The sequence below is a fragment of the Crinia signifera genome, chromosome 4 (genome assembly GCF_055691185.1).
Source record: "Crinia signifera chromosome 4, ASM5569118v1, whole genome shotgun sequence".
Taxonomy (NCBI): domain Eukaryota; kingdom Metazoa; phylum Chordata; class Amphibia; order Anura; family Myobatrachidae; genus Crinia; species Crinia signifera.
In genome coordinates, this window is record NC_139220.1 from 24,125,409 (window position 1) to 24,152,536 (window position 27,128).

The following is a 27,128-nucleotide window of genomic DNA, read 5'->3' on the forward strand; positions in this document are numbered from 1 at the left end:
GAAGCTGCAGGAGACTCCTGATTCTTTGGGTAGTCCCCCAACACCCCTGGATGAGCAGATCTCCAGCATCCCACCTGTCTCCTGGTGAAGCAGGCAGGGTGCAGAGATAATATGGAAATTTGCTAATAATAACATGGGCTTTTCCCGGAAAGAAGACTTTGAAAGTAGGCAAGTATGGCCTACACACATAGAGATTTGTGCCAGCAATTTAGCATGAGTGTTTAAGCATGGGCGATTCTTTCGGAGCTTCCCAGCATCTAGATCGTTTAGAAAGTGTCAGCGATCAAGCTTAACGACTTAGCATGGGAGATTTCTCTTATAAGTAAGTTAATGCAGATTGCAGATCGCTATCAACCAAAACACAAACACGGGCGATATGCGGTCTATGTGTGTAGGCCCCATTAAGACTCAGGGGTTTCAAAATCACATTTCTGTTAAATTCTGAGGTACAGGTGTAGCTACGCTTATCTATCCCGTTAGCCCGCCATCCTGGCTTCCTTGTCCCGCCATGAGAAATGTCCTGTCCCACCATGAGAAATGTCCTGTTATGCTATGACGAAAGCATGTAATTACACTGAATCGCAGCTAGGTGGCGATTGCTCCAATAATGAAAACTACAGTACAGTGCGGCGGATGGATATGTGAAGCGCTTTCACCATTTACTGTCCGCCTTTGCTTCCATTTTACCTCTGTATAATAAGCAGAGCTTACTGTAGCTCCATAGGGGAGTTCTCCCTTGTGGCCGATAGTCTCGACCCGCCACTGTGTTGTACAGTAATTATGCAATGTAGACGCTCATTTGGCCCCAGGGACTCGATGGGGATATGTTTGCTGAGCTTAGCCCACTTTTATTTCGGCATACATTTCGACACAGAGTCCCTGGGGCTGAATGAGCGTCTACGTAGCATAATTACTGTACAACATGGTGGCGGGCTGAGAATGATTGACTACATAGCATACTGTATTTACAAAAGGGTAAAGTAGTTCTTGGCCTATAGTACTGTACTGTATTTTATTGGAGACTTCAGGCATACACAGTGGTGATTTTCAAAATGTGACATCTGGTGGAGGAACATAGGTATTACACTCCCCGGCCACACCATACGCCACACAAGCCAGCGCTGCGACGTGGATCATCTGACGGGCCAGCGCCCCATGCCTGAAGCACGGCAAGCGGTACACTTAGACAGTGTCAATGTTGACTGCGTCGACATTCAGGTAATTAAAAAAACTCATGTCAACATTTGACTGTCAACCTTCCCATTGTCGACCTAATGCTTGTGTCGACCTTTTGACCCTGTCAACCTCACCCATTTCGACCTATTTAAAGTGTTGACATAAGGTCTGTCGACTTTCAGTGGTCGACCTGATGTAATAAAACTTTACTTTTCTTAGGTGTCTGTGTTTTTTTTTTTTTACTATTTGCCTTGGTGTAGAACTACAAGACCCAGTGGGCCCTTTAATGCCCTGCATGCTGGAACTTGTGGTTCTCCAAGTCCCTGCATGTGGTGCATGCTTGCTGGGACTTGTCGTTCCACAACAATGTAAGGTACTTGTGTAATATTTGGGCGCCCGATTTTTTTGATTGTATGCCTTAACTTAAGGCATACAATCAGATGCGATGGACCCGATTTTTTCGGAAAAATCGGGTCGATCGCATCGCATGCAACCAAATCGCATGCGATGCGATCGACCCGATTTTTACATTGGATCCAATGTTAAATGGTCCCTGAGACCCGATTTTACATTGGGTCCAATGTTAAATGCCCCCCAGACCCCATTTTTTATTGTATACCCACCCTGTTCATACCCCCACTATCCATGTGGGCATGGAGTTGATTTTGTATAGTGTGGCGAGGGCAGCGAGCCACCGAGCCCGAAGCGTGGCGAGCAGAAGCAGATTACTTAATATGTATTCCGTGTCCGCTCGCCACGCTTCGGGCTCGGTGGCTCGCTGCCCTCGCCACACTATATAAAATCAACTCCATGCCCACATGGATAGTGGAGGTATGAACAGGGTGGGTATACAATAAAAAATTGCGTCTGGGGGGCATTTAACATTGGACCCAATGTAAAATCGGGTCTCAGGGACCATTTAACATTGGATCCAATGTGAAAATTGGGTCGATCGCATCGGATCGTATGCGATTTGGTCGCATGCGATGCGATCGACCCGATTTTTCCAACCCAATGAAAAAATCGGGCGCCCAGATATTACACAAGTACCCAATGTAAAATAGTTATGCCTATTTTTACACAACAATCAGCCCGTGCCCACCGTCCTTGGGGCACCGGGGACAGCACCGGGCTTCAGCCCGGGCAGGGTAAACTCTTTATCTCTCTCCGCTTTATCTTTCTCCAAGCATTGGTAATCTCCCCATAAAGCATGTACAGTAACTCTATAAAAAAATGTTTGAAAAACTTTTTTTTATCAATATTTTAGAAGTAAAGAACTAACGGCAAACACATTCCCGAAGGCCTCCAATAAAATGAGCCTTGTTCCGGAGCTGGCACTCCCACAGAGTATGACGTGGGGCAGTTAATCTAATGAAGCAGATCAAGCTCCCAGTCTGAAGAATGAGTTTCATGAGGCTGCTGTAAGTAGGTCAGTGTGTCAGGCTTACAGACATGTAACGTACAAGAAATCTTAAGATACCGTTTCCAAAGGCATGCGACAACAAGCGACGCAGGGCATCGTGCCTTCTGGTTTCAGAAAATATTACTCTACTTTATTTTCAAATATAGAGGCGTGCTAGCTTAAGTGCCCAATCACAGGCAGCAGATGTACAGGTTTCAGTCTCTCTCTTTTAGAAGCACTAGATCCCATTTTATATAAGAGACCGCTCCTCCCAAATGTGAATATTCCGGGATCCTCACGGAATCGGTAGAAATCTAGGTATAGGAACAGAAGGAAGTGCATCATAGGGTTTACGGTCATAGGGCGACAAACATTGGGTTGACATGCAGAAAGGTCAACATGGGTCTAGGTCAACGGGTCATTAGGTCGACATGGGGTTTTTCACAGTTTTTTGAGCCGACATGTGCCGATAGGTGGTATTTAATGCCCTACCATCCACTAGGGTGTGATGGGAGAATAAAATAGTGTGCCGAGCGTAGGGAGGCACCGTGCCCGAAGCATGGCAACCGCAGCGAGCCATGCGAGGGGACGCAGTGCTACGTTTCAGTGTCCATGTTGACTGTGTCGAAATTCAGGTAAAAAAAACAGTGAAAAACCTCATGTCGACCTTTTGACTGTCGACCTTGCCCATGTCAACATAACGCTTGTGTCAACCTAGACCCATGTCGACCCAGACCCATGTTGACCTTTCTGCATGTCGACCTAATGCTTGATACCCCTTCATAGTACTATATTTATTATAAGTAAAATATTGTTATATATACGTGTGAGGGAGAGACAGGGTGTGAGAGAGGAGACAGTGACAGAGACAGGGTGTGAGAGAGGAGACAGTGGTAGAGACAGGGTGTGAGAGAGAAGACAGTGGTAGAGACAGGGTGTGAGAGAGGAGACAGTGGTAGAGACAGGGTGTGAGAGAGGAGACAGTGGTAGAGACAGGGTGTGAGAGAGGAGACAGTGGTAGAGACAGGGTGTGAGAGAGGAGACAGTGGTAGAGACAGGGTGTGAGAGAGGAGACAGTGGTAGAGACAGGGTGTGAGAGAGGAGACAGTGGTAGAGACAGGGTGTGAGAGAGGAGACAGTGGTAGAGACAGGGTGTGAGAGAGGAGACAGTGGTAGAGACAGGGTGTGAGAGAGGAGACAGTGGTAGAGACAGGGTGTGAGAGAGGAGACAGTGGTAGAGACAGGGTGTGAGAGAGGAGACAGTGGTAGAGACAGGGTGTGAGAGAGGAGACAGTGGTAGAGACTGGGTGTGAGAGAGGAGACAGTGGTAGAGACAGGGTGTGAGAGAGGAGACAGTGGTAGAGACAGGGTGTGAGAGAGGAGACAGTGGTAGAGACTGGGTGTGAGAGAGGAGACAGTGGTAGAGACTGGGTGTGAGAGAGGAGACAGTGGTAGAGACAGGGTGTGAGAGAGGAGACAGTGGTAAAAACAGGGTGTGAGAGATGATGTCCGGTAGAGACAGGGTGTGAGAGAGGAGACAGCGGGAGAGACAGGGTGTGAGAGAGGAGACAGCGGGAGAGACAGGGTGTGAGAGAGGAGACAGCGGGAGAGACAGGGTGTGAGAGATGAGACAGCGGTAGAGACAGGGTGTGAGAGATGAGACAGCGGTAGAGACAGGGTGTGAGAGATGAGACAGCGGTAGAGACAGGGTGTGAGAGAGGAGACAGCGGTAGAGACAGGGTGTGAGAGAGGAGACAGTGACAGAGACAGGGTGTGAGAGAGGAGACAGTGACAGAGACAGGGTGTGAGAGAGGAGACAGTGGTAGAGACAGGGTGTGAGTGAGGAGACAGTGGTAGAGACAGGGTGTGAGTGAGGAGACAGTGGTAGAGACAGGGTGTGAGAGGAGACAGTGATAGAGACAGGGTGTGAGAGATGAGACAGTGGTAGAGACAGGGTGTGAGAGATGAGACAGTGGTAGAGACAGGGTGTGAGAGAAGACAGTGGTAGAGACAGGGTGTGAGAGAGGAGACAGTGACAGAGACAGGGTGTGAGAGAGGAGACAGTGACAGAGACAGGGTGTGAGAGAGGAGACAGTGACAGAGACAGGGTGTGAGAGAGGAGACAGTGACAGAGACAGGGTGTGAGAGAGGAGACAGTGACAGAGACAGGGTGTGAGAGAGGAGACAGTGACAGAGACAGGGTGTGAGAGAGGAGACAGTGACAGAGACAGGGTGTGAGAGAGGAGACAGTGACAGAGACAGGGTGTGAGAGAGGAGACAGTGGTAGAGACAGGGTGTGAGAGAGGAGACAGTGGTAGAGATAGGGTGTGAGAGAGGAGACAGTGGTAGAGACAGGGTGTGAGAGAGGAGACAGTGGTAGAGACAGGGTGTGAGAGAGGAGACAGTGGTAGAGACAGGGTGTGAGAGAGGAGACAGTGGTATAGACAGGATGTGAGAGAGGAGACAGTGGTAGAGACAGGGTGTGAGAGAGGAGACAGTGGTAGAGACAGGGTGTGAGAGAGAAGACAGTGGTAGAGACAGGGTGTGAGAGAGGAGACAGTGGTAGAGACAGGGTGTGAGAGAGGAGACAGTGGTAGAGACAGGGTGTGAGAGAGGAGACAGTGGTAGAGACAGGGTGTGAGAGAGGAGACAGTGGTACGGGTAGAGACAGGGTGTGAGAAAGGAGACAGTGGTAGAGACAGGGTGTGAGAGAGGAGACAGTGGTAGAGACAGGGTGTGAGATATGATGTCAGGTAGAGAGAGAGGTAAATAAAGTGAGAGACTGTTAGGGGCCCATTTATTAAGGATCGCAATTACAATGTGATCTGGGTGAAATATTACCGCCCAGGATCGCATTGTAAAATGCGATCATATCGCCGGGATGTATCATCCCACACACACAGGGATAGGGCCCCTGAACGGAACGCAGTCCTGCAATGCGCTCAGCCGGGTGCCGTGGGGGTCTGTGCATGCGTGGTTAGCGCTAAGCCCCCCCACCCCCCGCTGAGCACATTTGGCTACAATGGGCTACTGTCATCTCAGAATAGTGGTAGCCCATCGGACAGCTGTGCATCCCCCATAGAAACCTATGGGGGATGCGGCTGGCGCCGGTCTTGAGATTCCAGCTTTGGTGCCTCCTACATAAATTCAGGTGATACTTAATTTTTGCGGCTGATAGGTCACTTCCGGCCATGGGGCAACCGGGCGGCGCGGCTCACGGGGCAGAGTGGGACGCTGTACACCTTATATATTTGGTAAGTGCACTGTATTTTGTTTGATTTCACCTTGCATTTAGCCTTGACAATGGTGCATATGTAGCCCCGAAACGTTGGCGCATTTTTTCATGCACAAGTTATAAAGTTTATTTATCAAGTCCCTCCGGAGTGCCATCTTCTTTCCAAACAAGTGTCCATTCATCTGAGGGGCACTGGGGGCATTCACAGCACAGGGGAGAGTGCCGGGCGCAAGAAGATTATATATATATATATATATCTATCAAGAGGCCCAGACCATGTACTCTAGAATGGTTAGCTAAACCTAGGTGGCAGCTGGCCATACTCCCTCTAAAGCTTGGCCACATGCCTAAGAATGGTCTCTGACCACTGCATTACCGCATTGGGCCCCTACCACTGTTTTACCCCAGCAGGCCCCTATCACTGCATTCCCCCGGCAAGCCCTTACCACTGCATCCCCCCAAGTGGGCTCTTACCATCACATTCTCCCGACAGGCCCCTACCACTGCATCCCCCGATTTGCCCCCATCACTGCATTCCCCTGTCCCTTCATTCCTCAATCTGACATTAGTCAGCCAAGAAATAAATATGTAAGTTTATAAATGTGACTCATTTGGTTTTAGATTTCTAATAAAAAGCAATTAAGGATTTTTTCAATATCACTACATTAGTACATTTCAATATTTTATTGAAATAAAAAAATAAAATATTACACTTTCCTTAGACTATGCGTTTTGTAGTCAACCATGTAAAATAGTACAATATAGAATTCCGGAAAGGGGGTTACTAGGGTTTATAACTTAAGACATTTGTACAGTAAGCAAAGTATTTTTAATTATAATAAAGTTATAAAATAGTTTAAATAGAAAAAAAAAAATATTTCAAAGGCTGTAGAGTCGTAATCAATTGAAAAACACTTTCCACTTTGTTCCAAAAGACGGTTGCATTCACAGTTGTCATATTTCTACACTCTCCGGCGCATGACGTTATCTAGGGAAAGGGAAATGCGGAAGATATTTTTTTAAATTAAAATTGTTTGAGAGTGATTTTTGCCATTTACAATATATATTTATATATACAGTATATTTGAGTTGCGTATCTCTTTGCTGAAATGCTTGGGACCATAGACATTTTGGATTTAGCATTTTTTTTCTCTCCAGATTTTGGAATATTTGAGATATTGCTTGAAGGTTACTTTATACAATATTTTTAAGAATTTTGTGTATGAAAGAATTTCATGTTCAATGATTCATCAGAAAGTGTAACATTCCCAACAGGCACTCAAAAAAAATTGTGTACAATGAGAAAAATGCGACAGCAGTCTAAGGCAGGAAGGGGGCGGTGACTCGGCATTAAGGAGGTGGAGACGGAGCATTACAGGGGTGCGGTTTGGACAGTGGAGGAGTGTCCGGACCTTTGAAGGGGGAGGTGGCAGCTGTGCAATATCAAACACAGCCACTACTACACAAACCATGGTGGCTGTGCACCTGGCGGAGCAGCTAGGCTAGGCTACCGGTGATGTGCGAGTGCTTCAATACCATTGCATTCACAAATTTGCATAGTGTCCTGGGTACCGGGGCATTGTACTTTTGTTGCCTTGGTGATACAAATATTTTGTGGAAGCATTGAGTGGCTTAGTCGCAGAGTCCGTGGCACACCTAATGGGACTATGTGGAGCCATTGGGATATAACACTATGGGCCTGAATCAGATCTCCACGCTCTACTGCGAATTCGCAGCATGTCCATTATCTGAGGACCGCACATATGCGTGGTACGCTATACGTCCATACAAAGACAGCCAGTGAAGGCTAGCCTTTCCCTGTGGCCATATGGGGATGGTAACACAGCATTTTCTGGGAGTGCCCCAGAAAACGCAGATGTTCCCCTGCCGTTGGAAGGGAGGGCCACTGATGTCATCATAGCGGGAATTAATTTGATGGTGAGTGATTCTAAATGGCTGGCAGTTCCTGCTGCAGCGGAAACTCAGCTGCAGGGAGAGCAGATGCCGCGGGCAGAAAGCCGCGTAGAACACGGCTCTGTTAGTTTGTGACCCGCTGCGTGAGGCCTCTGCACGGTTCCTCACTTCTCTCTATCGGGCAGAGGATAATCTGCGAGATGGTCAAACTCATAGGCATGGCCCAGGGGATGGGGGCATGTCCGTGTTCACTACAATAAAAGAATGTGACACCCCCCCCCCTGAATCCGCCCTTGCGCCAAGCTTGAAACATCTCCCACCCAATGCACTGGCTATAGTAGTAACACAATGATAACTTACGACGCACGCTGCTGCACGTTTAGCAAAACTACTGTTGATAAATTTCCCTGGGTTCCCTTTGGTGATGATTCCTTTGTACTTGTCAATCCCATCTTGGAAACAGGTCAGATTGCAGTTACCGTCCTAAAAAATGGCAAAATGTGCAACTTTGTGTTATGTAAAATATACACATCTGCCATATTCCGCACACAAAATGTTATACATTAGGACAAGTGATATGATCATTTACTACATACTGTATGTAACTAATAGAATTATTACAAACCCCCCAAAAATTAAATTGTCCTTAAAAAATGGAGAATTCTCAGATTACTATTCCCTAATAAGTAATAAAAAGTAATAATGGGGCAGATGTATTAACCCTGGTGAAGAGACAAGGAGCACGCCAAACTAAGGCACCTGAGAGTGTCTTCATTTTACCATGTACGCACCAAATCATTCCATGGTCATCGATTTGGTCCCCGCACCCAAGGCTGTGGAAATGAATGAGCAGCGAGCGGGGTTAAAACCACATACACAGTGCTGCGTGTGAACCAGAATTAGGTCCATAGAATTCATATGTATGCCCGGCTGTGTTTCGGCAGTTTGACTGTCCATTACCCCCCAGGAATTTCATTTTTATCCCATTTGGGGTAATTGACCCCTGTTCCCTGACCGCCTAAAACAATTTCCCATCATTTCTGCTACTAACTACAGCTACAGATACAATTGCTTGTAACAGGGACAGGGCAAGTGCTGCCTCCTCCATAGTGTGAATGGGACCTGGGTCACTCGACCCGTATTACCCATGCACACTGCACAGCAACCCGGGGCCTACCCGGGATCAGTGGTGTAGCTAGGTGCCACGGCGCCCGGAGCAAGGGCATGTTCCGCGCCCCCCCCCCCAATGTGAAGTAGGTGAGGCTCATGTGCAGTGAAAAGTGGGCACGGCCCAACATTATACCACACACCATAATGCCCATTGCACATTTTAGCTAACTTTGTAATGCCAATTACACATAAAGCCACATGCCATAATGCCAATTACACATAAAGCCACACATGATGCCCATTGCTGGGAGAGCACTCAGTGTGAGAGAGGGGTGCAGGGTGGGAGAAGGGCCTTAACTTTCTGTCTGGCGCAGCCCATGTTCTTTCCATTCCCTGGCTGCAATGGCCATGTGCACCAGTGCCTCGTGACAGAAGGGGAATTAAAACCCACTCCCATTCAATTCCATTCAATTCCAAATATTGGCCCTTATTCTGATCGGTGCGGCCAGAGCCGATTATGCGGCCAGGACCGTGCGTGCGAAACCCCGCCTTCCATACGGATCGCCAACTCCGTCCGTATGCGGTAAGAAGCTGTCCGAACGGACCGCACGTGTATTTTACACGGAATACGCCTCCTCCATCTAAGGGAACCTCCCCCATCATTCGATGGTCGCAGGACCGAGTGCTCCACCAGCTCCCGCAACCTCAGACCACACAGAAATTTTTCCGTGCAAAAGCAGGAATCTGGGCGGGCAGCTGACATCCGGCGATGTCATATATCCGCCCCCTACACGTGTGTCACGGCCGCATTACCATACGTACGCCCAGCGTTTTCATGGGAACTCCCATGAAACGCGGGGCGTATGCATATGGTAATGAGCCCAAATAGCCCTTCACGCCCCTCTCCACCCCCTGTTCCGAGTGTTCACATATCATGCGGGATTTGGCCGTACGCCCCGCTCGCACATGCGCAGAGACGCCTCTGCACATGCGCAGACACAAAACATCGGCGGGCCGAACGCACGCGGATATATCCACACCGATCAGAATAAGGGCCATTAAGTTGCCTCTCAGTCCCTGGAAGTTAAAGGATGTACCCGCTCTCAGGAATGGAAGATCAGTATATGCTGTCAGGGAAGCGGTCATCTATTAGAATGAACTTAGGTCTACAGTCATTAGGTCGACCCCACTAGGTCAACTGGCAGGAAGGTCGACCTGACTTAAGGTTGACATGGGCCAAGGTCGACATGACTTAAGGTCGAATTTGCATAAAGGTCGACTGGTCATAAGGTCGACATGCGGTTTTTCACTGTTTTTTGAGCCGACATGTGCCGACAGGCGGTATTTCATGCCCTACCATCCACTAGGGCGTGGAGGAGGTTATTAAAGCTGTGGTGAGTGAAGCGAGCCACCGTGCCCGAAGCATTGCGAGCGAAGCGATCGATGCGAGGGTCCGATTCTCATTGCCAACTGTGTCCATGTCGACAGTCGGATCAAAAAACTGTGAAAAACCCATGTCGACCTTATGACCAGTCGACCTTCCTCATGTCGACCTTTATGCAAATTCGACCTTAAGTCATGTCGACCTTGGCCCATGTCGACCTTAAATCATTTCGACCTTCCTGCCAGTCGACCTAGTGGGGTCGACCTAATGACTGTAGACCTAAGTTCATTCTGACAGATGTACCGATTCCGCTGTCAGCTCTAGTGCTGACAAAGCTGGCAGACTGCTCCTGTTATGGGTCTTTTAGTCCTCTAACTAGGGAAGGGGGGACGAGGCTGAAGTTGGCTTCTTATTCGGCCAGCTTCTTATTCGAGCTCCAGCTTCTTATTCAGAACAATCACTTTTACAAGGGTTAATGAATCATGGACCACAAATTTGACTGCAGAAATCAACACAGGGGGTCACGTACATATGACCCACTAGCAATTTCTTTTGACCAACAAGGTTTTGGGCAGAAATTGGGCACTAAAGTGGGCATGGGTCCCAGAATTCATCATTTTGAATAAGTAGCTGGTGTCCTGCAAGGGTTAAACAGCGTTGGTCAAAAAATATTACACTGGAAACCCGCACAGGGGGGTCACTTACATATGACCCACTTGCCATTTCTTTTGACCAACAAGGATTTGGGCAGTAATAGGGCAGTAAAGTGGGCATGGGTCACAGATGTCATTATTTTGAATAATTAGCTGGTGTCCTGCAAGGGTTAAACAGTGTTGGTCAAAACATACTACACTTGAAACCCACACAGGGTGGTCACCTACATATGACCCACTTGCAATTTCTTTTGACCAACAATGATTTGGGCAGAAAATGGGCACTAAAATGGGCATGGGTCCCAGATATCATTTTGAATAAGTAGCTGGTGTCCTGCAAGGGTTAAACAGCGTTGGTCAAAAAATGTTACACTTGGAATCCACACAGGGGGGTCATATACATATGACCCACTTGCCATTTCTTTTGACCAACAAGGATTTGGGCCGTAATAGGGCAGTAAAGTGGGCATGGGTCACAGATGTCATTATTTTGAATAAGTAGCTGGTGTCCTGCAAGGGTTAAACAGCGTTGGTCAAAAAATATTACAATGGAAACCCGCACAGGGGGGTCACTTACATATGACCCACTTGTCATTTCTTTTGACCAACAAGGATTTGGGCAGAAATAGGGCAGTAAAGTGGGCATGGGTCCCAGATTTCATCATTTTGAATAAGTAGCTGGTGTTCTGCAAGGGTTAAACAGCGTTGGTCAACAAATATTACACTGAAAACCCGCACAAGGGGGTCACTTACATATGACCCACTTGTCATTTCTTTTGACCAACAAGGATTTGGGCAGTAAAGTGGGCATGGGTCACAGATGTCATTATTTTGAATAAGTAGCTGTTGTCCTGCAAGGGTTAAACAGTGTTGGTCAAAACATACTACACTTGAAACCCACACAGGGGGGTCACTTACATATGACCCACTTGCCATTTCTTTTGACCAACAATGATTTGGGCAGAAAATGGGCACAAAAATGGGCACAAAAATGGGCATGGGTCCCAGATATCATTTTGAATAAGTAGCTGGTGTCCTACAAAGGTTAAACAGCGTTGGTCAAAAAAATTTACACTTGGAATCCACAAAGGGGGGTCACTTACATATGACCCACTTGCCATTTCTTTTGACCAACAAGGATTTGGGCAGTAATGGGCAGTAAAGTGGGCATGGGTCCCAGATCTCATCATTTTGAATAAGTAGCTGGTGTCCTGCAAGGGTTAAACAGCGTTGGTCAAAACATATTACGCTTGAAACCCACACAGGGGGTCACCTACATATGACCCACTTGCAATTTCTTTTGATCAACAATGATTTGGGCAGAAAATGGGCACAAAAATGGGCATGGGTCCCAGATATAATTTTGAATAAGTAGCTGGTGTCCTGCAAGGGTTAAACAGCGTTGGTCAAAAAATATTACACTGGAAACCCGCACAGGGGGGTCACTTACATATGACCCACTTGCCATTCCTTTTGACCAACAAGGATTTGGGCAGAAATAGGGCAGTAAAGTGGGCATAGATCCCAGATGTCATCATTTTGAATAAGTAGCTGGTGTCCTGCAAGGGTTAAACAGCGTTGGTCAAAAGAAATGGCAAGTGGGTCATATGTAAGTGACCCCCCTGTGCGGGTTTCCAGTGTAATATTTTTTGACCAACGCTGTTTAACCCTTGCAGGACACCAGCTACTTATTCAAAATGATATCTGGGACCCATGCCCATTTTCTGCCCAAATCATTGTTGGTCAAAAGAAATTGCAAGTGGGTCATATGTAGGTGACCCCCCTGTGTGGGTTTCAAGTGTAATATGTTTTGACCAACACTGTTTAACCCTTGCAGGACACCAGCTACTTATTCAAAATAATGACATCTGGGACCTATGCCCACTTTACTGCCCTATTACTGCCCAAATCCTTGTTGGTCAAAAGAAATGGCAAGTGGCTCATATGTAAGTGACCCCCCTGTGCGGGTTTCCATTGTAATATTTGGTACTCTTTACTTATCACGGCGCCCACGATTGTGATCGCTGTCATCGCTGGTAAAAAAGGGGGGACGCGGATACCTTCACAGGTAAACGCGTCCCTTCGCGTGCTTCACAGGTATCCGCTGCGCTCGCCGCGCTTTGGGCTCGGTGGCTCGCTGCGCTCGCGTACACTATTCTATTCTCAACTCCACGCCGACGTGGATAGTGGGGGTATGAAAAGGTCGGAGGACGCGTACCGCCGCCCCTCGCGGGCTCGCAGCGCTCGCCATGCTTCGGGTTCATGTTCATCCTGGGGTGGCGTTAACAATTGTGGGGGCCATTACACACTTCAGGGTGCCTATTTGGGCTCTGTGGCCCATTTAACATTGTTTCCTATGGAAAAATCGCGGCCATTGAGGCATTGAACACTAAAAACGGGTCAATTCAGACATTTAACATTGTTCCCTATGGGGAATCGCGGCCATCGCGTCGGTCACATCGCACCCGTTTTTTTAGTGCATGCGATGCCCGCGATGGGCGCCGTGATAAGTAAAGAGTACCTAATATGTTTTGACCAACGCTGTTTAACCCTTGCAGAACATCAGGTACTTATTCAAAATGATGACATCTGGGACCTATGCCCACTTTACTGCCCTATTACTGCCCAAATCCTTGTTGGTCAAAAGAAATGGCAAGCGGGTCATATGTATCTGACCCCCCCTGTGTGGATTCCAAGTGTAAAAATTTTTGACCAACGCTGTTTAACCCTTGCAGGACACCAGCTACGTAGTCAAAATGATATCTGGGACCCATGCCCATTTTTGTGCCCATTTTCTGCCCAAATCATTGTTGGTCAAAAGAAATTGCAAGTGGGTGATATGTAGGTGACCCCCCTGTGTGGGTTTCAAGTGTAATATGTTTTGACCAACACTGTTTAACCCTTGCAGGACATCAGCTACTTATTCAAAATAATGACATCTGTGACCCATGCCCACTTTACTGCCCTATTACTGCCCAAATCCTTGTTGGTCAAAAGAAATGACAAGTGGGTCATATGTAAGTGACCCCCCTGTGCGGGTTTCCATTGTAATAATTTTTGACCAACGCTGTTTAACCCTTGCAGAACATCAGGTACTTATTCAAAATGATGACATCTGTGACCCATGCCCACTTTACTGCCCTATTACTGCCCAAATCCTTGTTGGTCAAAAGAAATGGCAAGTGGGTCATATGTATCTGACCCCCCTGTGTGGATTCCAAGTGTAACATTTTTTGACCAACGCTGTTTAACCCTTGCAGGACACCAGCTACTTATTCAAAATGATGACATGTGGGACCTTTGCCCACTTTACTGCCCAAATCCTTGTTGGTCAAAAGAAATGGCAAGTGGGTCATATGTAAGTGACCCCCCTGTGCGGGTTTCCAGTGTAACATTTTTTGACCAACGCTGTTTAACCCTTGCAGGACACCAGCTACTTATTCAAAATGATGATTCTGGGACCCATGCCCAGTGATTGTTCTGAATAAGAAGCTGGCCGAATAAGAAGCCAACTTCAGCCTCGTGAGGGGGGGGGGGATTTCTCACCTCAAAGGAGTACTCTGTGGTATCAGCAGCTGAGTGGTCTCACCCGAGGTTGGGCTCCAGGCTTCAGCAAGGCACCCTGCAGCCACCAATCAGCTGCAAACCCCCAAGCCAGTATCCTGGCATACTCTTCGCCCCAACACACCACCAATTATTACCAGAGGTTGTGCTGGGGATCTTTCAGGACGCAGCCGCCTCACCTCCCCTCCCGCTGGGCTTCCCGACTCTCCCGCTGCAGTCCTGTCTCCAAACTCTGGCACCTGTAGGTCACCTGATTTAGCAGTGTCCCGCCGCCTACCGCCAGAGCCTCAGGTCACACTGCGCGGCCTTCACGTTCTTTCCTCCGCGTCGCCAGTCACCACCAGAAGCTGCGGATCTCCCAGGGCACTGACACTTCTCCTCTTCTCCCCGCGTCACTTGACTCCCCGCCGCATCTCTCACACTGGTCTTTTTCTGAGCGCCAGCTCCAGACAATCAACAGCTCCCCTGCCCGCAGCTACCCAGCCTGCTCCCCGCTGCTATTTTCAATTTCCCTGCTCCCCTGCCCGCTCCCGGCTATGTCCGGGAGACATGTTGCTATTTAATATTCACATCTCCCGCTGGACCGCTAGCCAATAGGCGCTCGCGGTCCAGCAGCCACCAGTTGATTGGCTGCTGCACCGCAAGCGCCTATTGGCTAGCGGTCCAGCAGGAGATCTGCATTGAAAATAGCAGCACGTCTCCCAGACACTAGCTCGCAGCCGGGAGCGGGCAGCGGAGCAGGTGAGCTGGCGGTGCATGAACGGCTCTGGCGCCCTGCTATCTTCCTGCGCCCGGAGCCCATGCTCTGCCGGCACCACCCTCGCTACGCCCCTGCCCGGGATTAACCTTTCTTTTACCTGGGTCCGAATGCCAGGTTGCTGGACCTAGGTTATAAATTTTGGTGCTTTCCCACCCCACTGCCACCCGGGTTGATATACATCATCAATCCAGCCATAACCCAGGTTGAGGATGCGGTGTAAAAGGGGTATCAGTGAAATTATTATATAACCATCATTAATAGCAAAAAATGTCTTTCTATCTTTCCTTTTTCTTTCAATTATATTTAACTAGTTACCAGTCCATCAAATTGACGGAACAAGTTCAACATAACAGTAATAGTGCCGGAACTGTGTGCGCCAACACTTGAATTGCTCCTTCAGGCGCCATTGGCCTCCAGCTTGCAAAACTCTTTAATTCCCCCCTTAGAGGTGTGGAGCGGTAGGAGCATTTTATTCTATAGGAGGATAACATTAAAGCCATTATAGTCAAGTTTGTTTTTCTTTTTAAATAAAAACCCCAAACAATGCAGAACTTCCTCACCTCTGGGATTAGGAAACAGGAACACGCATCCTCAGTGTAGTTTTTCTAAAATAAAAATCAACAGAAATTATCGGTTTCTAATCAACTTTTTTTTTTTTTTTTTACTGTTGCTTCAATTAAGATTTGTTGCAGTAAAATAAATGCTGATAAAAGGATACAAAGAGCAATTAATTTATACCTGGAGGACAAAACACCAATATATTAAGGTTGGGGTTGGATTATCAACCATCCAGCATAAAGTAATGAACTAAAATGCACTGAAATTAAATTGATAATTGTATCATTATTATTGCGGCATAATATAAGGGGACACATTGCAGCTGTGGCATAATGATAAGGGGACACATGCAGATATTTGGGCAATCAATAGATGCTATTGCATTGACCTAATGGGGAAAGTCTCTATTTAAGCTTCCATTGAGACGGATCAGATATATTATAGAACAGAATTTTTTTTTTGGCACAGTCCTAAAATAAGAAGAATCTGTTTGGTTGCTACAGGCAACATCTCATCTTTAATGGAATTCCCATCTTAATGATTTACCCCTTTTTGGCCAAAGTTTTTTGATATTCTTGCTATTTAATTAAAAATATATATATAATTCACTAATACCCCTTTCACATTGCAGCTTCAACACGGTATATTGCCGTTTTTTTTTTTACCGTTTTAAAACCAGGAACAGCTGCAGTGTGAAAGCTCCATTGTCAATTTACCGGTTGCAGAATACCTGTATTTTGAAAAGTGTTAAAAGCAGGATCCTACACGTTTTAAAAAAAGTGCTGGGACATTGAAACGGTATTACCACTTTCAGACCGCACTTAAACGGGTAATATACCGTTTAAGCTATGCGGAGCGAAAGGGGTTAAGGCCGTCTGACCCATTTTTTAAAAGCGTTTAAAATTACCGGGTCTATGCTGTTTATGCGATGTGAAAGCAGCTTAAATGAGATATACTTACATGCGATACAACAGACGTGTCATTACACGGGCATTTTGTTGTATTCTGAAAGAAAGAAAAAAAAGATATCATTTTCGTAGCACTAGCATCTTTTATCCCTGTAGGGTTTCACGTAATGGTAAATAGAAGTTGTGTACCTTTTTAATCTCCTGCTGTATTTGTGTCAAACGTTTTGGGACTTCATATGTGTAACATTTACTTTCTACTGCAACCAGCAAACACAAAAGAACAGAACACACTGTTACATAAACTTGCATGGCTACTTTTCAGAATGACTTCAGTGATCGCTTTATAATATGACCTGACTGTTAATCTGATAGAAATCGACTCTATACCACCCACAATTCCTAGGTGCAAGATTTTCTTTGAATCTTCTGCTTTTGTGGGGAAATATATTGCTTGATGTTTATATCTTTCTGGCAAACATGCAAATATCATTGTAGCAGAAGATGCTTTTAATCTACTCGAAAAAAGGGGAAATCCTCCTTCAACAGAAACTGTGCCCATTCTTTTGGGAATTATACATCATTTTACTTTGCAATTTAGTCATCTTTGCACAGCCTACTTGCTTACTTTTAAAACTAGTTTCAGGGAGGTTATAGTTGGTAATAGAATTTTGCAAAGGGCCCTATTGAGGGGGCGTGTCATGCTCCACCCAAAAGGGCGTGTCTTGTTACATATATGGAGAGATTGTGAAAAGAGATTGTGAACATGGCACCTAGAAGCATGGGTATGTACTTTAACACAGGGTTGCCGACTTTCTTATTCTCCTCTCCGGGAGAAGCCCGGAGAGGAGAGATTCAGTAGCCGCTCAGGGGGCGGGGCTTAAGCGTGACATCGCTAAGCCCCGCCCCATGCTGTTAAACCAGCAAATTCAGTGATCTCCGTGGAGGGGGCGGGGCTAAAATGAAGAGATTGTCATATTAGCTCCGCCCCCTCCTCTGAGACCCGAGGATTGCGGCATTTTAATGCCACGATCCAGGGGACAGCGGGGGTCCCCCCTGAATCCGGGAGGGTTGGCCACCCTTCCGGGGGGCCGGGAGGGAGCCCCAATTTCCTGGAGACTCCCGGAAATTTCGGGAGGGTCGGCAACCCTGCTTTAACATGACTTACATCCAGGGGCGTAACTTGATATTCCTAGGCCCCATAGCAAAGGTTTTTAAGGGCCCCCTAGTTAGCAACTCAGGGTGATACATGTATGTAAATCATATTACTTAGACAGTAAAGATGGGCCCCCTTTAGCTCTGGGCTACATAGCAGATGCATCCCTTGCAACTATGGTAGCTATTCCCTTGCTTACATCCAAATGTAGATGAGCCCCAAAGCCGTTAGTAAGAGATACTATACTGTACTTGGTAATGTGCTGGGAAATTGTGATGATGGTTCAATGTAACTGTATCTATCTCTCATTCCTTTTATTTTTTTTTAAATGTAACAGTGTAATGTGACTAGGGGGGAGATTCTCTAAGCTAAAAATGCGGTAAAAACCCCGTTATCAGGGTTTTTACCGCAGTTTGGGATGCTGTAAGCATCCCTCGCCCCATTACCGTGGTGATGCCCCATAGAAGCCAATGGGCTTCTACCGCAACCCTCCACCGCCCCGCGCCGAACCCCCGCCGCCCCGCACGGACCCCCGCCGCCCCGCATCGCCCCCTCACCTGTGTCCGGGCAGCACAGCACAGTGCTGCACGGACCTGTGACCTCCTCCCTGCACCGATCCTCTTGGGTGCAGGGAGGAGGAGAGCCCGGCGCAGCAGCAGCAGCAACGCCGGGCGACTCTCACCGCAAAGGACAGCTCTTAACGCAAGAGCTGTCCTTTGTTATAATTATCGCATATGTTACAACATATGCGATAATTATAAATGCGATGGGCGGCAAAGGGGGGCGGAGATTCTTAGAGAATCTCCCCCTAGGTGACATGAGGGAGATTGCTAGACTAATGAGGGAGAGAGGGAGATTGCTGTTGTTTCAGGGAGTTCCTGCAGAATGCAGGAGGGGAGGTAACTATGATGTAACAGTGTAATGTGGGCTAGGTGACATGAGGGAGATTGCTAGACTAATGAAGGAGAGAGGGAGATTGCTGCTATGTCAGAATGCAGGAGGGTAGGCAACTATGTCATAGAGTAGACAATATAGAATTCTGACCTGGTAAATGTATGTTCTCCTCAATACTTATGTTATGGACCTGCAAAGAATGATCATATGAAGACAGGAAATGGTGAATCTGTGTATGTACTGTACTTGTGTGATTTCCCCAACACCACCTATTGGAAGTGTCTAGCTTATATTTTCATTGTCAATCATATATTAACTTAGATTTTCCATTAGTAATTACTGATAATATATATGCCATTGGTATTTAACATTACTTACCCCCGTGCAGTGGCGCCGGAACGGGGGGGGCAAGGGGGCAGCTTGCCCCCCCCAAAATTACTGAGGCGCTAATATAGGCGGGCGGGCGCAGTGGCGTCACTAGGCGGGTGCGGGGGGTGCGGCCCGCACCGGGTGTCACCAGTCAGTGGGGTGACACCAAAATCAGCCGTGCTGCTGCACCCCCCGCACCCGCCTAGAGACGCCACTGCCAACGGGAGACCCGGTCCCTGCATCTGCGCTCACACGCCCATAGGTAGCTGACAGCCGGGCAGACTGTATGTGCGCTGCCCGGCTGTAATAGTATCAGGAAGGAGTTTCTGTATTTTCACAGATCTCCTGCTGGACCGCCGGGCAGCCAATCAGGAGCGGCTATCAATACCGCCGCTCCTGATTGGCTGCCCGCCGGTCCAGCGGGAGATATGAAAATAAAGATTATCCTGCCAGAGACTACAGCCGGGCAGCGCACATACAGTCTGCCCGGCTGTCACCAACTAAAGACGCAGCAGCACACAGGTACTGCGGGCGGGCGGACGGGTGATTCGGGGGGGGGGTGTAAGCTTCCTCCCTCAAGCACAGCAGCCCGTCCCCCATCTGCGCGTAATAGTAGTAGTAGCCCCCCTCTGACCTGCACTTACCTGCCCCTTCTGACCTTCACTTACCTGCCCCCCCTCTGACCTGCATTTACCTGCCGACCCTCTCTGACCAGCACTTACCTGCCCCCTTCTGACCTTCACTTTCCTGCTCCCCCTATCTGACCTGCCTGCCAACAGCCCACCAAAACCTTTCCTAAGTGTGTGCTTGCAACCGTGCCCCTGCAAGTGACAGCCTGCTTTCTCCTGCGTATGCCTGACACCATGTCCCTGATTCCTTCTCTCTCCCCCTTCTCACCCTGAGACCCTGTCTCTCTTTCTCATTCTCTCTTTTTCCAGGAAACCCTCTCACTCCCTTACCCCTGTATTTCCTCTACCCAATGCCCTATTTGTCTCCGACTCTCCTGTCCCCTAATATCATCATAGTGACAACCGAATGGGGGGGCCCTAATAAAATTTTTGCTATGGGGCCCACAGAGATCTAGTCTCTGGCCACATGTATATGCCGCTGCCCGGTGTATAATGCCCACGTGTATATGCAGCTGCCCTGTGTATAATGCCCATGCGTAAATGCCGCTGCCCTGTGTATAATGCCCATGCATATATGCCGCTGCCCTGTGTATAATGCCCACGTGTATATGCCGCTGCCAGTGTGTATAGTGCCCGGGGGTAACATATAGCAATTTAGGGGGCGCCAAAATGAGATTATATCTTGCCCCCCCCAACCTAAAAACGTTCCAGTGCCCCTGCCCCCGTGGCAAGTTCCGGCTATTCCCCCCTCATTGCCGACATACTCCAATGTCTGTACAGCATCAGACAATGCTGGGTGGAATAATACGGATGACCGGGGGCAGGGCCGAAACTAGGTGTTTCGGCGCCCGGGGCGGCAGTCATTTGGTCCCCCCCCCCCTTGACACGTGCCCGATTATCTGCAGCTCTGTGTGTGACAGATGCTCCAGTAGCTGTAAAGCCTGGATATTCAACATGTGGTCCTAGAGCTGCTATGGAACCGGAGTTAACCCACCAGTCCCCGGACCCCCGCTACCCGTCCCCGGGACCCCGCTGCCCTTCCCCGGACCCGCTGCCAGGACCTCACACTAGCGCCCCCCCCCCCGCTCCAGCGCCCGGTGCACGTGACCCCCCCAGCCCCCCCCCTAGTTACAGCCCTGCTGGGGGACGGAATGCCAGTGATCGGCCAAATCGGTTTCCCAGTGGAGGAAATTTAAACAGGGATCCAGTAAAAATTCTTAGCTCCTCCCTGTTTCCACAAACCCACCCACAGCCTAACCCTCCCTGTTAGTGCCTAACCCTATCCTTCTTACCCTCCCCACCCCACAGCTTAACGCTAACCCCCCTAAATTCCTAACCCTCCCCACCCCGCAGCTTAACGCTATCCCCCCTAAATTCCTAACCCTAACTACCTGCAGCCTAATCCTACCTTCCCTCCTCCACAGCCTACCTCTCATCCACTCTCTAGTGCCTAAATCTAACCCCCCACCCAAAATACAGAGTTAAAAACATTTATTTAATTAGTGGAAATGGAAATATATTAACATATATTTTGTTACAGATTTAAAATATGCCTCTGGAATGAAGTAACTCTCTCTGCACAAGTTACATCTGCCCCACCTGCAGTTCAGCATGGTTTTGTCCATGAGAGGAAGAATTTGTTTTTGCGAGTGAACCAGAATCAGGCCCTTAGTTCACTGTGATTTTTGCCTACATCTGAGGTATTTCATATATATGTAGTACTGGATAGGAAGTTTAACTCCACCATTGGATTATACATTTCTTCTGCCTATTCGTAAGTTGATTGTATTCAACATTAGTCTATTCACAAACTGAATTTGACCCAAGTTGACACAAATTGACCTTACCTATTGATTTACCCCTAAAGAAGTCCGTAACAAAACAAGTAGAGTTAAAAGTACATTGTGCACACATTCAGCTGGAAACCTGATTATAAACTGTGCTTGTCTTCAAGGAGAGCCAAATGCTCAGTAATTAACCTTCCACTTATGTGGATGTATAATGAATTGCTATTTTAACAATTGCTGCACTTGACATCTTGTTCTTATGTTAAAATAAATCTTAAATATTGTTTTTAATGGAACTTTTTATATGTATTTGGGTGACAACAAACTGAAGGGCACTAGGTTGCTGATTCAGACACGTTCCTTTGGGTCGCATTTGGGGCCTTATTCTAATTCACTCTTTCTGACAAAATCCTTCTTAGATGGACAAAACCATGTGCACTGCAGGTGGGGCAGATTTTACTTGTGTAGAGAGAATTAGATTTGGGTGGGGTTCTACTTCAAAGTGAGATCTATATTGCAGTGTAAAAATAAAGCAGTCAGTATTTACCCTGCACAGAAACAAAATAACCCACCAAAATCTAATTCTCTCTGCACATTTTCCATCTGCCCCCCCTGCAGTGCACATGGGCCCTTATTCTGATCGGTGCGGAAATTCCCGCATGCGGACGGACCGCCGATGTTGATCGTCTGCGCATGTGCAGAGGTCACTCTGCGCATGTGCAGGCGATTTCGCCGCACGGATTCTTTATACGCCGCACAGGGGGCGTAGAGGGGCGTGAGGGGCTACTTAGCCTCATTACCCTATGCATACGCCCCCCGTTTCATGGGCGTTCCCATGCAAACGCGGGGCGTATGCATGGTAATGAGGCCGTGACGCGTGGGTACGGGGCGGGCATCTGACATCGCCGGATGTCAGCTGCCCGCCCCTATACATGATTTCACACGGACAAGTGTCCGTGTGGTCTTGTGTTGCGGGACCTGGTGGAGCGTGCGGCCCTGCATTCGATGTTCGGCGACCATCGAATGCAGGGGCTGCTCCCACCATGGAGGAGGCGTATCCCCGTACAATTTCATGCGGATCGCCACATATCCGCATACGGACGGCAGGTGGCGATCCGTATGGAAGGCGGGGATTCGCCTGCACGGTTGCGGCCGCATATTCTGATCGGGCCGCACCGATCAGAATAAGGGCCATGGTTTTGTCCATCTAAAGGCCGCCATACACTATGCGATTTGGCCCCGATTTCACCCGATCCAGATGGATCGGGCAGTGAAATCAGACCAAATCGCAGGTTTTGCCACCCGGTCCGACCCGATGCGCGGTCCCGTGCACATCGGGTCAGAGTCGGGATGTCGGACCGGCTGCACATAAGATAAATCTTATGTGCAGCCGTGGAGTCTCTGAGGACGCTGGCGAGGGAGGGGGGCGGGAGACGCCGGCGAGGGAGGGGGGCGGCAGGGGGAGCCGGAGCAGGGAGCTGTCATGCTCCGTCCGGGTAGGGGGTGGGGGACATGCCGCTAGTAGTGCGGACGCTGCGGGGGACACAGGCGGCAGTGACATAGAGCCGGGCGGGGGGAGCCGGGAGCTGTCAGCACTGAAAAAAAAAAACATACAATGAATGGGCAGCCTGTGATTGGCTGAGCGCTCTCTCAGCCTGTCAGCAATTGGCTGAGAGAGCGCTCAGCCAATCACAGGCTGCCCATTCATTGTATGGGCTTTTTTTTTCAGTACTGACAGCTCCCGGCTCCCCCCGCCCGGCTCTATGTTACTGCCGCCTGTGTCCCCCGCAGCGTCCGCACTACTAGCAGTGTGCGTCCGTCCCCCCAGCCACCTTGCAGCATCCCCCGCCCGCCACCTCGATGTCCCCGCCCCCCCTGCTCGCTCCACATTGCAGCTCCCCGGGAGTTGCAAATGATACATCGCATGCAATGTATCATTTGCAAAACTTGGCACATCAAGTGCCTAATCGTGTGTCCCCCTCCCGGGGAGCTGCAGGGGGAAATCAGGTCCGACTTGTCCTTAGGACAAGTCGGACTAATGTATGGGGGCCTTAAGAAGGATTTTGTCAGAAAGAATGAATTAGAATAAGGCCCCAAGGTTCTTGTTCCCATTGTTCAGGGTTTGCTCCTGAGTGGTTATGCAGAGTTGTTCACTCCAGGAAGGGAGGGCGGGGGCAGTGGTGTAGCTATTTTCCATGGTGCCCGGAGAAAGGGTCAGTTTGGCCCCCCACTAAATTGTAGTAGGCGGGGCTCTTGTGCGGCGACACAACACACCGTAATGCCCATTGCACATTTTTAGCAAACTTTGTAATACCCATTACACATAAAGCCACATGCCGTAATGCCAATTACACATAAGGCCAAGGAGAACAGGAAAGAAAAAGATTTGTCGTGGTGTGGTGCACCAACAAGAAATTTTAATCATAAAACATAACTTTTATTCATTTATATTTAAAGCAAGCGAAATATTAAAAGAAACACAAATAAACAGACAGGTGACGGGTAGTGTGTGTTAAAACTTAACACGTGCGGACGTGTCGTGTGTGCTCCACTTTTTTACTTTCAATAGTTTTGAGTCAGACAAGCTCAGTCCAGCTCATTACTTAACCTAGGAATTTATATAATTCCTTTGAACAGACACTAGACACCTTTATTATTATTTCATGTATTTGTTGCTATACAAGCAGATTCCACAACATTGTATCCTGAGGTTCAAAATGAATTGGTAACAATTGTGTACAGAAATATATTAGGTGTATCTTTCACCCAGGATTATTTAAACTGGCATAAAGCACATAGCGGCACAGAGCCCTGAAAAGGGCTGGAGCCGGGATAGCTGTCGCCGTCTATCAGATAATTAGTAGGAGCACGGAGCACACACGGAAAGCTGCGTCCCCATCGCTGAGATGCCGAGCGTGCGCTTTCGCTTAACCGCTTCTTCAAGGCAAAAACTTTGCTGGGCACAGCCGGGAGTGGGTGAGCTGGGAGAGCAGGGAATCGGGGCCAGCAGGGCGGGCGAGCTTGAGGTGCTCCGGTGCCCTGTGATATTTCGGAGCTTGTGCTCCGCTAGCTCCGCCCTCACTACGCCCCCGGCTGGGGGGTGGGGCGGGAGCTGGGGCACACCTAGCATTTTATGGGCATCCCCATAAAAATGCTGGGTTTTCCGTTACGAACGCAGACCTGGTGATATCTGGTGACGCCTGCTCACCCCAAATAGAGAACACATCATCTCACATGTTAGGGGGGGGGGGGGGGGGGGTGGGGGGGATTTCCTGTTTGGAAAGCTGCGGACATACGCAGCCTATCGAACAGGGTCTGAATCAGGCCCCAAGACACAATTAATGTGTATTAAAAACTTAAAAGTTTAGTGGTGGCAAAGCGGCATTATCCTGTGAAAGCAAGATTTACAAGGTTATGCCAATGTGAGTTTCCATAGGGTATCATTTGTACTATTACCGGTACTTTTTTTCCCATGAAATCCATCACAAAGTGGCTTCCCTTCCCCGTACGCATGACTCAAAATAGCATGGAGCGCAAGCTACACGCCCATGACACACCCACACCCATAAGACACTCCCACAACACACAGCAGCTGCACCACGTGATCGCATGAGTTAAAAAAGATGACACTTTACTAGAGAGGACATTTTTCCAAATCTGTTTCCCTCTGCACTTTCTAACAACAGCTATCAGCACAAATCTGCTCTTTCTGAATTTCAAAAACAAGCAAAAACAAATATTCCATCTGCACCTACGTGAATTAATAAAAGGTCAAACACAGTCTAATTTCTGATAAAAATGGAAAGAAACCACAAACACAGTCAGTGATGTCGTAGAAAATGTTTCCAAAGTGATTTATCTGCCGAAAGTAGTTTTCAGGGGGCAGTCCTGGTTTTTGATAAGATTTGCTGAAGCCGCTGCTCTGATGTCATTGGTTTCAGGGATGGATTAAGGGGTCAGTACCCCTGGGCCCCTGTATCTAGGGGCCCCTGTGGTTGGCATGTATTTTTTTTCCTCAGCTAAAGGTTTTGGGCATGGCAGTGGGGTAGTTCTGCAGCTTCACCTATCTGCCAATGTGACAATGTTGAATGGTGCTGAGCACTCGGGATCCAAGGCACACTGACTGCACAAGTGTGCAGTGCATTACTGGGAGTTGACTAAGTTCCATGAGATTTTGCACAAGAGGTCAGAGGTGAGTGGCTTATGCTGAGCTCTGCTTGGTGGAGCTCATCATATGCTTCTCAGGCCCATGGAGGACAGCAGCCTCGTCATGGGAGGGTTTTTAATCAGCGCTGAGCCTGTCAGGGCTCCTATAGCGTAAGATACGGAGGGACAAACACAGGCTTTTCATGTGGTATTTTTATAATATATATATATTTATATTAATCCCGCCCCCTGCAGTTACCCATTGACCAAGTTTATACTGCCTTTACTCTGTGTTTTGACAGTGTAACTATGGTCGCTGTTTTCATGGAACACCTGGGTCCAAAATATATTTAAAAAAAATGTATATTATTCAATGAAGTCAATTGTGCTTAGCTGTCATCCTTATACCGGTTTTCCACCAAAATCCTGGGTGTTTGACCAAGTGCAGTGCACTGGCAGGGAGGGGGGGGCAGCGACTAGTGGGTACACACTGGTGGGAGGGGGAGGGCTGGTCAACAAAGAGCGGCCGGGCACCGGCGGTGGGGTGGGCTGTCAGGTAAGAGTAATTTCCATGACTTGTTACCTGGGTTTAACCCGCTAAAATCCCTGCTTGGTTTCTCGCTAGACCCGGGATTTTACCTGGTCGCCATTTCCACTGACAAAAATCCCGAGTCGGTGCATGTCACATGCAAAAAACAAGTATTTTTAAGTCGGTGGAAAAGGGGTATTAGATCTGGTAAGTGATGTTAGATAAGATTGTGCTTCTGTCCACTTGTTGTATTATTGTCAGCCGCCATTCAGGTGTGGTTGGAGGTGCTATCACTTCCCTGAAAGCAGAAGCGACAGCACTGTATGGTAATGCAGCAGGAGGCGTCCATTACAGATGCCCCCCGCTGCAGTAGTGATCCAACCTGCATCCTAGGACGCAATAAATGATCACTCACGCACCATCGGGCTTGTTGCGACGCCCATAGGGACACGTAAGCCACCCATCACTGAGTGCCCTGTTGCTATGGGCAACATCACCTATTTTCAATTTTAGAAGCTTTAGTAAGTTCACCCCTTTGTATCTGGTGACGACATCTTATGGATGTTATTCACATTATAAAACGCATCAAAAATGTATTGAATTTGACTAACCACATTCTTTTTATTGTGTATAAATTAGAGGTGTGCAGGTTCTGATTTACTCTGATTTACTCTGATTTCAAAGCAGGATCTTATTGGCTGTCCCAAATCACATGACAGTTGTTGACAGTTGATAGCCAATAAGATCCTGCTTTGAAATCAGAGTTATAGGGCCTACACACATCCCGATTTTGGCCAGAGATATAGCATGCCAGATTTAGCATAGCAGATTTCCTTTGAGCACAAAATCATCTATATTGCTTAGAACGTGCAAAATGTGTCAACGATATGCCTCAGCGATTCTGCTTAGCGATTTAAGCATGCCAGATTCTTCTCAAGCATGGGAAAAAGAAAAAAA

General features: G+C 48.1%; 2 long non-coding RNA genes across 4 annotated transcripts in view; one reads left to right on the forward strand and one right to left on the reverse strand.

The window, feature by feature from the left end:
- Positions 1 to 6,487: 6,487 nt before the first annotated feature.
- On the reverse strand, positions 6,488 to 19,270 carry LOC146072260 (uncharacterized). 3 transcript variants are annotated; one of them, XR_014473012.1, is made up of 7 exons: positions 19,090 to 19,270; positions 18,862 to 18,901; positions 16,854 to 16,921; positions 16,717 to 16,761; positions 15,759 to 15,803; positions 8,088 to 8,210; positions 6,488 to 6,801 (listed from the first exon to the last, which is right to left on the reverse strand). It is a non-coding gene; the product is annotated as an uncharacterized LOC146072260 (long non-coding RNA). The 3 variants fall into 3 exon arrangements; XR_014473013.1 differs by lacking the exon at positions 18,862 to 18,901 and having other exon boundaries at positions 16,854 to 16,918; positions 19,090 to 19,259; XR_014473011.1 differs by lacking the exon at positions 18,862 to 18,901 and having other exon boundaries at positions 19,090 to 19,256.
- Positions 19,271 to 19,515: 245 nt separating this feature from the next.
- Positions 19,516 to 27,128, forward strand: part of LOC146073875 (uncharacterized) — a 48,578-nt gene continuing 40,965 nt past the window's right edge. Inside the window, exons 1-2 of the long non-coding RNA XR_014473324.1 lie at positions 19,516 to 19,602; positions 21,250 to 21,409. This is a non-coding gene — a long non-coding RNA (uncharacterized LOC146073875). The remainder of the gene's footprint in view (positions 19,603 to 21,249; positions 21,410 to 27,128) is intronic.